Source organism: Uloborus diversus, chromosome 7 (genome assembly GCF_026930045.1).
Source record: "Uloborus diversus isolate 005 chromosome 7, Udiv.v.3.1, whole genome shotgun sequence".
NCBI lineage: Eukaryota > Metazoa > Arthropoda > Arachnida > Araneae > Uloboridae > Uloborus > Uloborus diversus.
The window spans coordinates 98843212-98855744 of NC_072737.1; positions in this window are offsets into that span (position 1 = coordinate 98843212).

A 12533-nucleotide genomic window follows, 5' to 3' on the forward strand; every position below is an offset into this window, starting at 1 on the left:
GACGAGTAAATTATGATAGTATCATAACCGTAACATGGGCACAAGCCAATTGGCGAGATACGAAATTATCATAACGTGGAACCGTAACATTGGTACAAGCCAATTGGCGAGAAAATTCACCATACATTATTTGTAAATATACAGGCGAACCAAAAGACCTTTTAATATTTCTATTACGGGCAAAGCCGTGCGAGAACCACTAGTAAAAAATATATGTAAAATCTAAAAGCGAACAATGACACAATCCTAAGTTTTAAAAAAAATTATCCGCCGTTTGGATTATCCGCAGATAATCTGGAGTTTAATGTATTTTGCTCATAGCACGAGTTCAAGAATATTAAATAAGAAACGAATAACAGAAACAATTTTTAGCAAAAAAAGAGTAAACCAAATAGTAAGCTATAAATAACAGCTCCAAGCAAAGACTAATGTAAAACAAGTACTCGCCAACAGTTTGGTTGCATTTTTCGGTGACTACAGCTTCGCCCTTGTGTTAGGCTGATCAGACGGGACTAGTAATAATCGAGCTTGCGACAGAAGTTTTCTAGTTGAAGTTGAGATTACCTTCACACTGGTAGTTAAAATAAATTTAGCAGGTCAGCTAACGCATTGTACTGCTCAACTCGTAAAGTGAAAGTGCAAAGACTGGGAAATAAGCTGTAAATTACCGCCAAAGAAGAAGACGAAAAAAAAAAAAAAAAAAGAATTCAGAAACGGAAGCTTCATAAAAATCCGGATTTAAAAAAGGACATAATATTTATACATAAATGGCTACTTCTGTATGTATGTCCGGGGTAAGCTTCAAAACTACTGGACCGATATTAACCATTTTTTCACCACAGATAGCTACATTATCAGGGAGCAACATAGGCTATAATTTATTTCTAAAAAACTCAATTTAAGAAAGTTATGATGGAAAACAGTAAATTTCATGTAATTTCTCCATTAAATGTTTAAATACAAAACCCATTGTTACAAAAATTCAGTGCCTTACAACATCAACATTAATAGCAAATATATTGAAAGTTTTGAATCAACGCTTCTTCGGAGTAAACATGAGTTTAAAGTCATTTAAACATTTGGAAACACTACTTTTTGCACAGTTAGGGAAACTTAGTAGAGAGCTTTTTTTTTCTTTCTTTTTGTGTGTGTGCGTGTGTGTGTACTATTTAATTAAATAAAGCGCACTTTTTTTTTTTTTAATGATATTTGTTTCTGTTAGTTCATATTTTGGAAATTCTTCAAATTTTTATACGCTTAAATGTTATGTTTTCGTTTCTAACTGAATACTATTTCGTTAGATTATAGGTAAGGAAGAAGCTTGTTTTTTAATCACGTCAAAGCGGTGTGTTTTGACTTCTTTCAGTTAACACAGAAAACGAATGAAAGTAGCGATTGTTTCTCACAATATTACTGACCCAGGCAACGCCGGGTATTTTTGCTAGTTTTACATAAAGTAATCATTTTTCACTCACAAAATAAGGAATTAATTTTGAATTTGTATAATAAGAATTGCGAAGACAGAACCGCAGGTGTTTTTACATTTTTTAGTTACATTTTGGCCCCATTTTTTTAATAGGTTTTTCTGTAATGCTTCACTGCGTCGATACTAGAATGACTAGAAAGCCTAATTTACAAGACAGATTTTGCCTGCATGCAATAAGAGAGATCGTGCTCAGAACGACACTGAGGGGGTCGCGGGCTTTTTAGTTGGTGAAGAGGGGGTTGCGACATGAAAAAGGTTGGGAACCACTGCAATAAGTAAAATAAATTACTTTTAAATAAGAAAAAAAACCGCCTTCAAAAAATACCCAGGAACTAAAAAGCAAAAAATAACTGATTACACTTACATTCTATTTCCTACCCAAACATAGAAATGAAATTTATTTTACAATTCCAGTACAAAAATCAATTTGACTAAACACCGAATTATAAAATAAACACTGATTTAAATTACCATACGATGAATTATTTTAAATACCTAACTAATTACATACGATCTCTTAATTTTTAATAACCTTTTGAAGTCGGGGTCTCCTGTAAACAACTACATAACGTAACTGACAACCCACCGAATTCTGAATTAAACACTAATTTAACTATACGAGAAATTAGTCTTTAAAACTAAACCTACTCAGTTACGTTAGGTAGTAGTTTATAAGAGGCCCCGACTTCAAAAGATTATTAAAAATTAAGAGATCGTATATAATTAGTTAGGTATTTAAAATAATTCATCGTATATTAATTTACAGTGTTTATTTTATAATTAGGTGTTTAGTTCAGTTGATTTTTGTACTGGAATTCTAAAATAAATTTCATTCCTATGTTTGAGTAGGAAATAGAATGTAAGTGTAATCAGTTATTTTTTGCTTTTTAGTTCCTGGGTATTTTTTGAAGGCGGTTTTTTTTTAATTTAAAAGTAATTTATTTTTTGCTTTTTAGTGGTGTAAATAACACAGCGAGCGTCTCGGAGACTTCCGACGACTGTGAAGAAAGGTTTTTTCAAATGCGTAACTATGTACAAAAAAAATTGTCTTCATCATTAGTTCAACTTTATCAAAGTTTGCTTTCCGAAAGCAAATGCACACGAGTCAATAAAAAAAATCGCTTTAAGTTTAAATTTGTAAAATTGTCAATTTTACAATTGTAATATTGTAAATTGTAATTTATGTTTCGCAATACGTGTCATGTAACTCGTGATAAAAGTCGCATGTTCTTTACATGGCCCCACTATAGATGAAGATTAAAAATTCCACTAGAAGCAAACATAAAAGATGAATTTTATGTTTGCTTCAGAGAATCCTTAATTCAAAAATTTCATTATCATTACTCTTAATGTTATATATTTTTAGTACTTTCTTTAACTATAGGTAAAGAAAGTATAAACCTTTGTTTTATGGCCTTTGTTTATCAATGGGTTTTATATTTAATCGTTTGTGAGGGAAATTGCATGAAATTTATTGTTTTACCCTTAACTTTTCCCTAAAGAACAAATAGGGTAAATCAAAGATTTGGAACCTAAGTTAGACCACCCTAAACAAAACCACCACTAAACAAAAAAAGCATAAAAACCGGTTCACTAAGTAAGACGATATACAAAGTTAATAAAGTACAAATCGATTTAAATGTGAGTATGATATTTGAAGAGTTCCTTGAATTTCATCAAACCTGAACTTGATTACCATTAGACCGCCGAGGAAGCATACCGTTTCAAACAAAAAAAGAATTTTCCTTATCGATACAGGCAGGGGCGTGCACAGAAATTTTGGAGCCCATCACAAATGACTTTTCCGGGCCCTTCTCCATATTGTTTACTCCTATATTTCACAGTTAGTTATAAAAATATTGGGCCCCCACCATGCTCGGGCTCGGGCCAACAGGTGTCCCTCCCCCCTCCCTATGCACGCCCCTGGGTACAGGTGTCTTCGAGTATTTATGGAACATTGTACAAAGGAAAGACTAAATCCGACGAGTTCAGAACCTCCTCCTTTTTTTGAAGCCTGCTAATTAATATAACCCTAATTTCAAATTGAACTGGCGGCATCGTGAAATAGTAAATCTAGAATATTGATCAAACTTCAGAAATCATACACAGTTATAATGTATATTATTAAAAAATATAAATTAAATCGTGGGGGAGGGGTGTTCTGTATTCAATTCCCCCTTAATTGAACACTAAATATATTTAAAAATTGGAATATGAAATAAAGAACTTTATATTTTAGTGCCTAAATAAAGTTATTAATTAGCAAATAAAATATTAAGGTAATTGATTCAACTATTAAAGTAGCAAAATATATTTAATTCACTGCTTTGCTACGCAGTAATAAATACATTAGTAACACCTATAATTAAAAAAATTACCATCCGGCGCAGCGTTGAGAAAATTAATCATCCATGTGCCGCGAGAATTAAATATCGTTCAAGAGAAAGCCAAAACCTTAGGTGTGAAAATACACCGATCACAGCAACACCACGTGACCATGACGTATGAAATTTAAAGTTTCTTGTATTTCTCCGAGACCCCTTATCAGATTCAGACCAAATTACAATGGGACCATCTGGGAAGTATACCCTTTCAAACGGAAAAAAAAAAAAAAAAAAATTCAAATCGGTCCAGTAGTGTTGGAATAATTTGAAAACACACATAAAAAGCCGCTATACGAAACCATAACCTCCTTTTTTGAAGTCGGTTAATAACTACAATCAACCGTTTGAGCACGTTTCACAGTTTCGAAGCAGGGTTGCCTGCAGTGACGTACATAGCAACCCTGCAACCCAGCGGCACGAGGGGGAGCGCACGAGGTGTGACGGCGCACGCTCTGGATATATAACACTATGTTAAAATTATTTTTTTTAAAAATGGGCAATCATTTTATAAAATATTTTCTTCAATATATTTTCGTAGTACGATGTGAAAAATGTTTAACCGAGAAAGAAAGTTAAGAATTTGCAAAAACAAAAGCTGAGAATTTTCATCGCCAAAATAATACGCCAACTTTACTTTATTGCTTACATTATCAGCTGAAGATTATCGCCAAACATGTGTTTAGGGTTATAGTTTTAGTATTTTGGCTAGCAAGGAACCTTGGCGAGATTTCTCTCCTCAGTTATGAGTGGAATTAAAAACGCAGAAAGGTTATAGAATTCGACAAGTTTAAAGAAATAATAGAAGATTAATTAAAAAGAAAATTACCACCATTTTTCCGGGAGAATTTTACTGATGATTTGCATAGCATGACATAACTAAATCATTTATTCAGACATAGGAAACGGAAAAAAATAAAATTAGCCGATTCATTCGGCAATTTGAGAAATAACTCAGCTACAAATATAAAACAATTGGTACTAGTCAAAGAAATATCATTTTCCCCTTTTGATAAACAGTAGTATTGTCACATAAATAATATTATCTAGCAATAAATGATATGAAAATGTAGTTCTATCAAGAATTGATAAATATTGAATTCAACATCGTGGAAATGGCTGCTTTCGAACAACAAACTACATGTTTTGTATTAATATTAAACGTTTAATAATGCTTCTTGATTTCTCATTTCTTTCTACGTGGGCCTGGAATATCAACCAAACTTAAAATATTAATTCCAAACGAATAAAAAAAAAAAAATCATTCATACAAATAAAAATTACTAGGCGTATTATCATTTTATACGTTTCGGCATGCGTTTGTTTTACCTTTTTCCTCCGCCATTAGAAGGTGGCTGCAGTGCCCCCTATAGTTTATTGAGTTGCGAATTAATGTTCGTCGTAGAATCTTCGAACAAACTTCATCTTATGCAGAAAATTCCAAGCTTTCGAATGATCTAAAACTTAAAACTACGCATAAAGCTTTCTTCCCCCATATTATCAAATTTATGTGAAAAATAAGCTTAAGATTGGAATAGAAAAAAATAAAATAAAATTGAATAAAAATAAAAAATAAAAACACTTCGATGCTGGATTTACTAGTGCCAATAAAGGTTAATTTTACAGATACGAAACGGGTTAAAAAAAAAAATCAAAGAATATGCGCATTTTATTTAACACAGAGTCAATTTCTTAGGATGTGTGAAAGGATCCTAAGTAATTACTTTAGTTTTGTAAACCTCTCCTATATTTGCCGTATTGATTGCAGCCATCAGCAATCTACTTTTACACTGGGAAACGCACAAGAAATGCATTTTGAATGCTTTTGCTTCTTTTCCTTCCGAGTATTCATAAAAACTACCTATTTCAGTTAATAAAACGTCAACATGTTTTCCTGATTCAAACTTGAAAATTTCCCGTCACGTGCTTGTTGGAGAATTTCAATCTAGAAATAATTAGAACTGTATGAGAAACAAGGGAATCAAGGGAGGATGGGGAAGGAGGGGGGGGGGGGGGAATCAGGGATCACTCTTTCAAAAAGTTGAATGCGCTATAGTTGGGGTTAGGGCAAACCTGACCGGGAAGCATCATGAAGGCTGTGTCATTAAAATTTTTAGGGGGGTTGTTTTTAGGGTATTTTTCTCATTATGGGGGGCTCTTGCTCCGAGGCGGGATTTCTTTGCGATATTTAAGGGGGTGCGCCCTTGCCGTTAGGGGGGGGTGGGCCTCCCTGCAGCATAGATTACAAATGCCCCAAAATGCTCAAATTCCCAATTCTTTGAGGACCACAATCTTTGCGGTTGAGTATGAATATTTATTTTTCATACACAAAACAAATACAGATGTTTATAACATGTATCTCAAGTATTGTGAACATTTTATTCAGCGGATTTTGAAACGAAACATTATATTACAGTTCATTCCTATTGCACGTCTATATGGTTCATTAGAGATTCAAAGCCAGAACTATTTTCAAAAACTTGAATAATTTATTATTGAATGTTATAGAAATCTTCGGATAATTAATGATGCACCATACATTTAACCTTCAATTGAAAGGTAATCCAAAATTAAAGTAGATACAGTATGAAAACTATGCTTTCAATCAATGTATTTCATTTCCGATATTTCCAAAATCAATTCACTGTATTTTTAAACAACCATTAATTTTTGTATGCTATTATTATGATTTGTATTTCTCAATAACATGAGGAAAAATATAATTTATATATATTATTTGTATTTGATAATTTATAAACAAATTTTGAATTTTGGGAGCACACACACATGGCCGGCTCTAGTAGTTCTGCCGCCTTAGGCAATATTAACAAGTGCCGCCCCCTCCCATTGAATAATAGTAATAATGTAAAATAATCTTTACTAGTAATATTATAAAGAGAGAGGGCGGATTTTTGTGTGATTATATGTTCGAGGTAATCTCCGGAACCACTGCACCTATTTGAAAAATTCTTTCACTATATGAAAGGCGCTTTCTTACTGAGTAACATAGGCTATAATTCGAAAAAAATCCGATAAATAGTTCTTTTTTTATTCAAATTTAGGCCCAAATTTCACGTAAATTGCCTATTATTGGCTATTAAAGGGGTGAAAATTACTTGCACATATTAATATTATATATCGTTAGAAAGGGTAGAATTTTCTGCGTTCTAAACAATTTACTTCGATGCTCTAACTTAATTACGGCGGGAGTAATTTGCATTTTTAGCTCGAACTTTTTTAGGCTTAGCTGAAATTTAGGCACTACTTTCTTCATTAAATCTATCAATAAAAAGTGAAGGAATTGTACTACAGTTCTCTTTTTGACAGCCTTGGAAAAAGCGAGATTTTTTTCTCCAGATCTCTCTCGACCTTTTCAGCTTCTATCAGCAAAGGGAAAAAGTTACAAGCGTTTTTAAATCAATTTCGAAATATGCCATTTTGATTCAGGTTGTCAATCATTTTATTTTCGCGTTTCCATGGTTACGCTTTTTGAATCCATTGTATATTTTCTTATTTTGCATCTGATTTCTTAAACTTATTTTATTTCATGTTTCCATGGTTACGGTTTTTAAATCCATCTTTCGCATTTTAATTTCTTAAAAGTATTTTAATATCTGTCGTCATTTTTTGGAAGGGTAATTTTGCATGGTGTTTTTTTTTCTTTCATTTAAGTTATTCTTTAAGTTATTAAGTTATTCTTTTAATTAATTGTTGAATATATGTCACTTGACACAAGTTTTGTTCTCAAGGTAGACTGGGCAACGCAGCTCCTAATATATAAAGATTTGAAAGCTACTGTTAATGTCATTTTATACCATTTTGTTTGTTTGGCGAAATATTTATTATTGCCAAAGAAAAAACATCCACTTCACTCGCAAAAGGGCTGGGTTCCGGTAGCGTGGTCGCTTGGCACGTTAGGCGCTGAGCAGTTCATCAGAGGCGGAGGGGGCGTCAATTCTTTTTATTCAACGGACTTTCATTAAATTTTTTGCACGGACATCGCTGTGCGGGTCGTCTAGTAATATATAAATAAAATAAATATAATTATTGTAAGCACTTGTAAGTAAATTGTAAAGTGCTTAAAATTAAAGTGAGTTTCTAGTTAAATTAGAAACTAGGTTTGGCATATCCAAGCACTGGTACACACTTTAAATTATCTTTTTACTTCCTTTTACAAACGAGCTGATGTGTGCATCACATGACTTCTTTTTACGCCAGTTTGAAGTTATTTCCCCATTATTGGCAATTTTAATGTGATTCAATAGTTAAAACTCTTTAAATATCACCAACAATGGCCAAATGGAGCACAGATGTTTTAAAAAAATTGCCAAATTTGTCGCCAAGTTGGCGATACATTGCCAAGTGTTTGCATAAATTATAACACCACTTGAGTTTGCATTGAAATTATCATTGATTTCCCCCAAAATGTGTAAAAGACCCCCTTTGGAACATTCGAATGCAACCAAAAAGAGAGGTGCACAACAAGACCCCACTAAGAGTCTATGTACCAAATTTCAACTTTCTAGGACTTACGGTTCTTGAGTTATGCGACATACATACGCACATACATACGTACATACAGACGTATGATTCAATAGTTTACTCTCTAAATATCACCAACAATGGCCAAATTGAAACAGATTTTTTTAAAAAATCGCCAAATTTGCAGCCAAGTTGACGACGAAACTTGGCGACCAAGAGACTGGCGATTTATCGCCAAATTATAACACCACTTGAGTTTACATCGAAATTAACAATGATTTCCCCCCAAAAAGGGGCAAAAGACCCTTTTAGAAACACCCGAATGCAACCAAAAGGGGAGGTGCACAACTAGACCCCACTAGGAGTCTACGTACCAAATTTCAACTTTCTAGGACATACCGTTCTTGAGTTATGCGACACACATACGTACATACGGACGTCACGAGAAAAGTCGTTGTAATTAACTCGGGCAATGTCAAAATGGATATTTCGGGTGCCTATACATTCTTAGGCACTTATCCGCGTGTGGTCGGCTTGAAAAAAAAACTCAACATTAATTCGGGAGTTAGCAAAATGGAAATTGAGGCCGAATTTTGAGTGAAATTTTTTTCGCGAATACAATACTTCCTTTTTTGTAAAAGGAAGTAAAAAGGAATTATTGTATTCGCGAAAAAAATTTCACTCAAAATTCGGCCTTATATATATAATTTCCATTTTGCTTACCTTCGAATTAATGTTGAGTTTTTTTTCAACCCGACCACACGCGGATAAGTGCCTAAGCACGTATAGACACCCGAAATATCCATTTTGACATTTCCCCGAGTTAATTACAACGACTTTTCTCGTGACGTTCCTATGTATGTCGCATCACTCAAGAACGGTATGTCCTAGAAAGTTAAAATTTGGTAAGTAGACTCCTAGTGGGGTCTAGTTGTGCACCTCCCTTTTTGGTTGCATTCGGATGTTCCAAAGGGAGTCTTTTACACCTTTTTGGGGGGAAATCAATGTTAACTTCAATGCAAACTCAAGTGGTGTTATAATTTATGCAAACGCTTGGCAATATATCGCCAAGCTTTTTGTCGTTAAGTTTTTTCGCCAACTTGGCGGCAAATTTGGCGTTTTTTTTGAGCAATCACGATTGCTTATTGTTCTCATTTGACTGTTTTGAATTCCTATCATCTTATTTTCCCACCAGCACCCTCTGCCAGCACCACCGTCGCGCGTCGACCGGCCTCACGATGCTGCTCCTCTTGCGAAAACAGTCTCCAGGTTGCGTCCATATCCTACACACACACGCATATACACACACTCACGCCTGCGCACAGACACAAACACACATACTCATGCCTGCACACAGACACACACGACCGCCTTCACACACACGCGCGTACACACACAGCACTGCATACACAACACGCACACATTTGCATGCACACACACACATGCACCACCACACATGCGCCCACACAAAACATACACGCGCATTCATACACACACACACTACACGCTCGTATTGCGAAAAACATAATTTGAATTCAAGATGCCAAAAATTCAAATTAATATAATTTATAATTTTTACTTGATAAGGAAATTAATTTTGATATTAATGCATTTTAATGTGCAAAGATGTTTTATAATAATTCTCGATCTTTTTAAATCTGGTTTCAATTTGGCCATTGTTGGTGATGTTTAGAGAGCATGTTAGAGAGTTAACTACTGAATCACATTAAAAGTGCCAATAATGAGGAAATAACTTTAAATTGGTGTAAAAGGAAGTCATGTGATGCACACATCAGCTCGTTTAACATTCAAGTAGTGCAATTTATGGCACTGAAACAGATATTAATATTTTTAAAAGACTTAAGTTACGCAAGTTGCCACCTCTGAAATTAAAATGAATTTCTTGTTCAACCTTGAACTATGTTTTGCATATCCAAGCACTTTAAATTATTATTATTTTTTTTTAGTTTGAAGCAGTGAATTTTATGACGCTGAAACAGATATTCATACTCTTAAAAAATATGTTTCAATTTTGAAATTTGTCGCCCCTAAAATCGGCTGCCTACCCCAAGAGCCGGACCTGCACACACATATACATGTCCTATTCCAGCCGTACTCCTTTAAAGGGATAATGTACCAGACAACATAACTAAGGCTACTAAATTGAATATTAAGTCATTTGCATTGCTAAAAATCTGGTGCAATTGCACGAATCTGTTTCTCCTGCTTTGAAAATTAAAAGTACAATTAGCATTACCAGTTTCCAATATTTTCTGCCCCCCCCCCTCTCCCATTCAAAAGCAAACGTCTCCGGTCCGTACCGTAGTACTTTAGTGGTGTTATTATTTTCGCGTCTATCGATGCGCTTCAGTGACGTCACGATTCGTTCTCGCGGGAAAGTTAACATCTCAACTCAACCAAAACTAATGACAAGACATTTCTTTGTTAAAACTGGAACAGTAGAGTTGTCCCTTCTTCCAACAATAGCTTGTACTCTGAAGTTAGAAATAATGTTTCGTGTTATATAGTAGTCCAAAATTTTATTTTCGACCTTTACCAATTTCAAATGCAAGCAGAAAAAAAAAAAAGAATGAAAGAAAGAACAATGTTTATATAAAAGAAATATATAGAGCGTGCGACAGTTTCGTTTTAGACTGTACTGTTATTGTTCGCATTCAATAATCTGAACTCCAATAGCTTTAAATATTTTAAATAAAACTTTATACAATCACTCTTAGTCTTATAATATGATCTCATAACGTTGTTGAAGGGAAGAAACGAGTTTATAACATAAAAATCAAAAGTTGATCCCACATTACCTTCTTTTATATCCAATAAATAATAATAGATGTTTTTTAGTATCTGGCTTTGAAGGGTTCTTTTTGACTATAGTAACCTCTCCAGATTTTTATTTAAAAAAATTACATTCTATTCTAGAGGTGGCGATTGGGGCTTTATAAATGGGCGGGGCAAAAAAAAAAAAAAAAAAAAAAAAAAAAAAAAAACAGGTTTTTTTAGCGGCAACTCAAAAGTGAAAAAAAGCGAAGAAATAAGTACAAAATTTTGTTAGGGCTGGTTTTGAGAGCATATAAGTGGTTATTGAAGTCGTAAATCTAACAACTTAACTAACGTTTTTCTTATGATTTTGATGAATTATGTGTGTACACAATAACTTTCTCCGAAAAAGCACTTAGTAAAATGTCACAAACAATTGGTAATAATTTCATCGAACAAGTTTGTCTTGTTTAAGTAAAACAATTGATTTACTAATATCTAAACCATGAATAGTTTCTGGTTTTGGTACCTAAATAGGAAAGTTGCAACCTATTAAATGTTCATATTTTGGCTATTGGATATTGTTAATTGACCCTCAAAACTAAAAAATTCACCATCGCCGAATTTTAAAACACCGTGGTTGATTTTTAATGAATTTTTAAAAATCCACGCGCAAAAGTGCGCTCTTCTGAAACGTCACGAGCCTACGTCACAGGGCGCGAATGGGCAGCCTTCCGCCGAAGATCCCTTGTTTTCGCTAGGGACATTTTCAGCGCGCTGATATTTTTATTTTTTAGAAATTCAATAATCCTTTTGAACACACTATGGAGGTCGGATTCGTTAAAGCACAATCTAAATAATCTTCCTCAAGTAATATCATTGATGATATTCGAATATTTACGAGAGGATGAGAGGTTTAATGTTCCAGAAACGCGAGGAGTTAAATGCGAGGAGATAAGCCTTTTACGTTTCGTCTTGCACGTTCTTCGGTTTCTCCCATGACATGGGAACCGGTTCGCTAGCGTTTCTCTCCTATCGGAAGAGCTCATGACGTTACTTCCTATGCCATTTGACGTCACAAGGGCTTGAACTTTAAAAATTAATTTAAAAAGAAACTACTTATCGTATTGCAAAAAATTTTTCGCCTATGATGTTCAAACATGTTACTCTATCATATAAAAATAAAATTGAAAAATCGAAAACTTCCCTATTGTAAAATAAAATTAATTAGTTAACTATAAAAATGAGGGGGGTGGTTCATCTCTCCCCCCCCCCTACCCTTCCCCGAATCGCGGCCACTGTTCTATACAGGGGTTGGGTTTTGGACAATCAAAAACTGTTTTTGCACAGGACAGGTGGTTTACTGTCCAAAACTGACCGAAAGCGTCTTAAACTATCCAAAAGTGGAC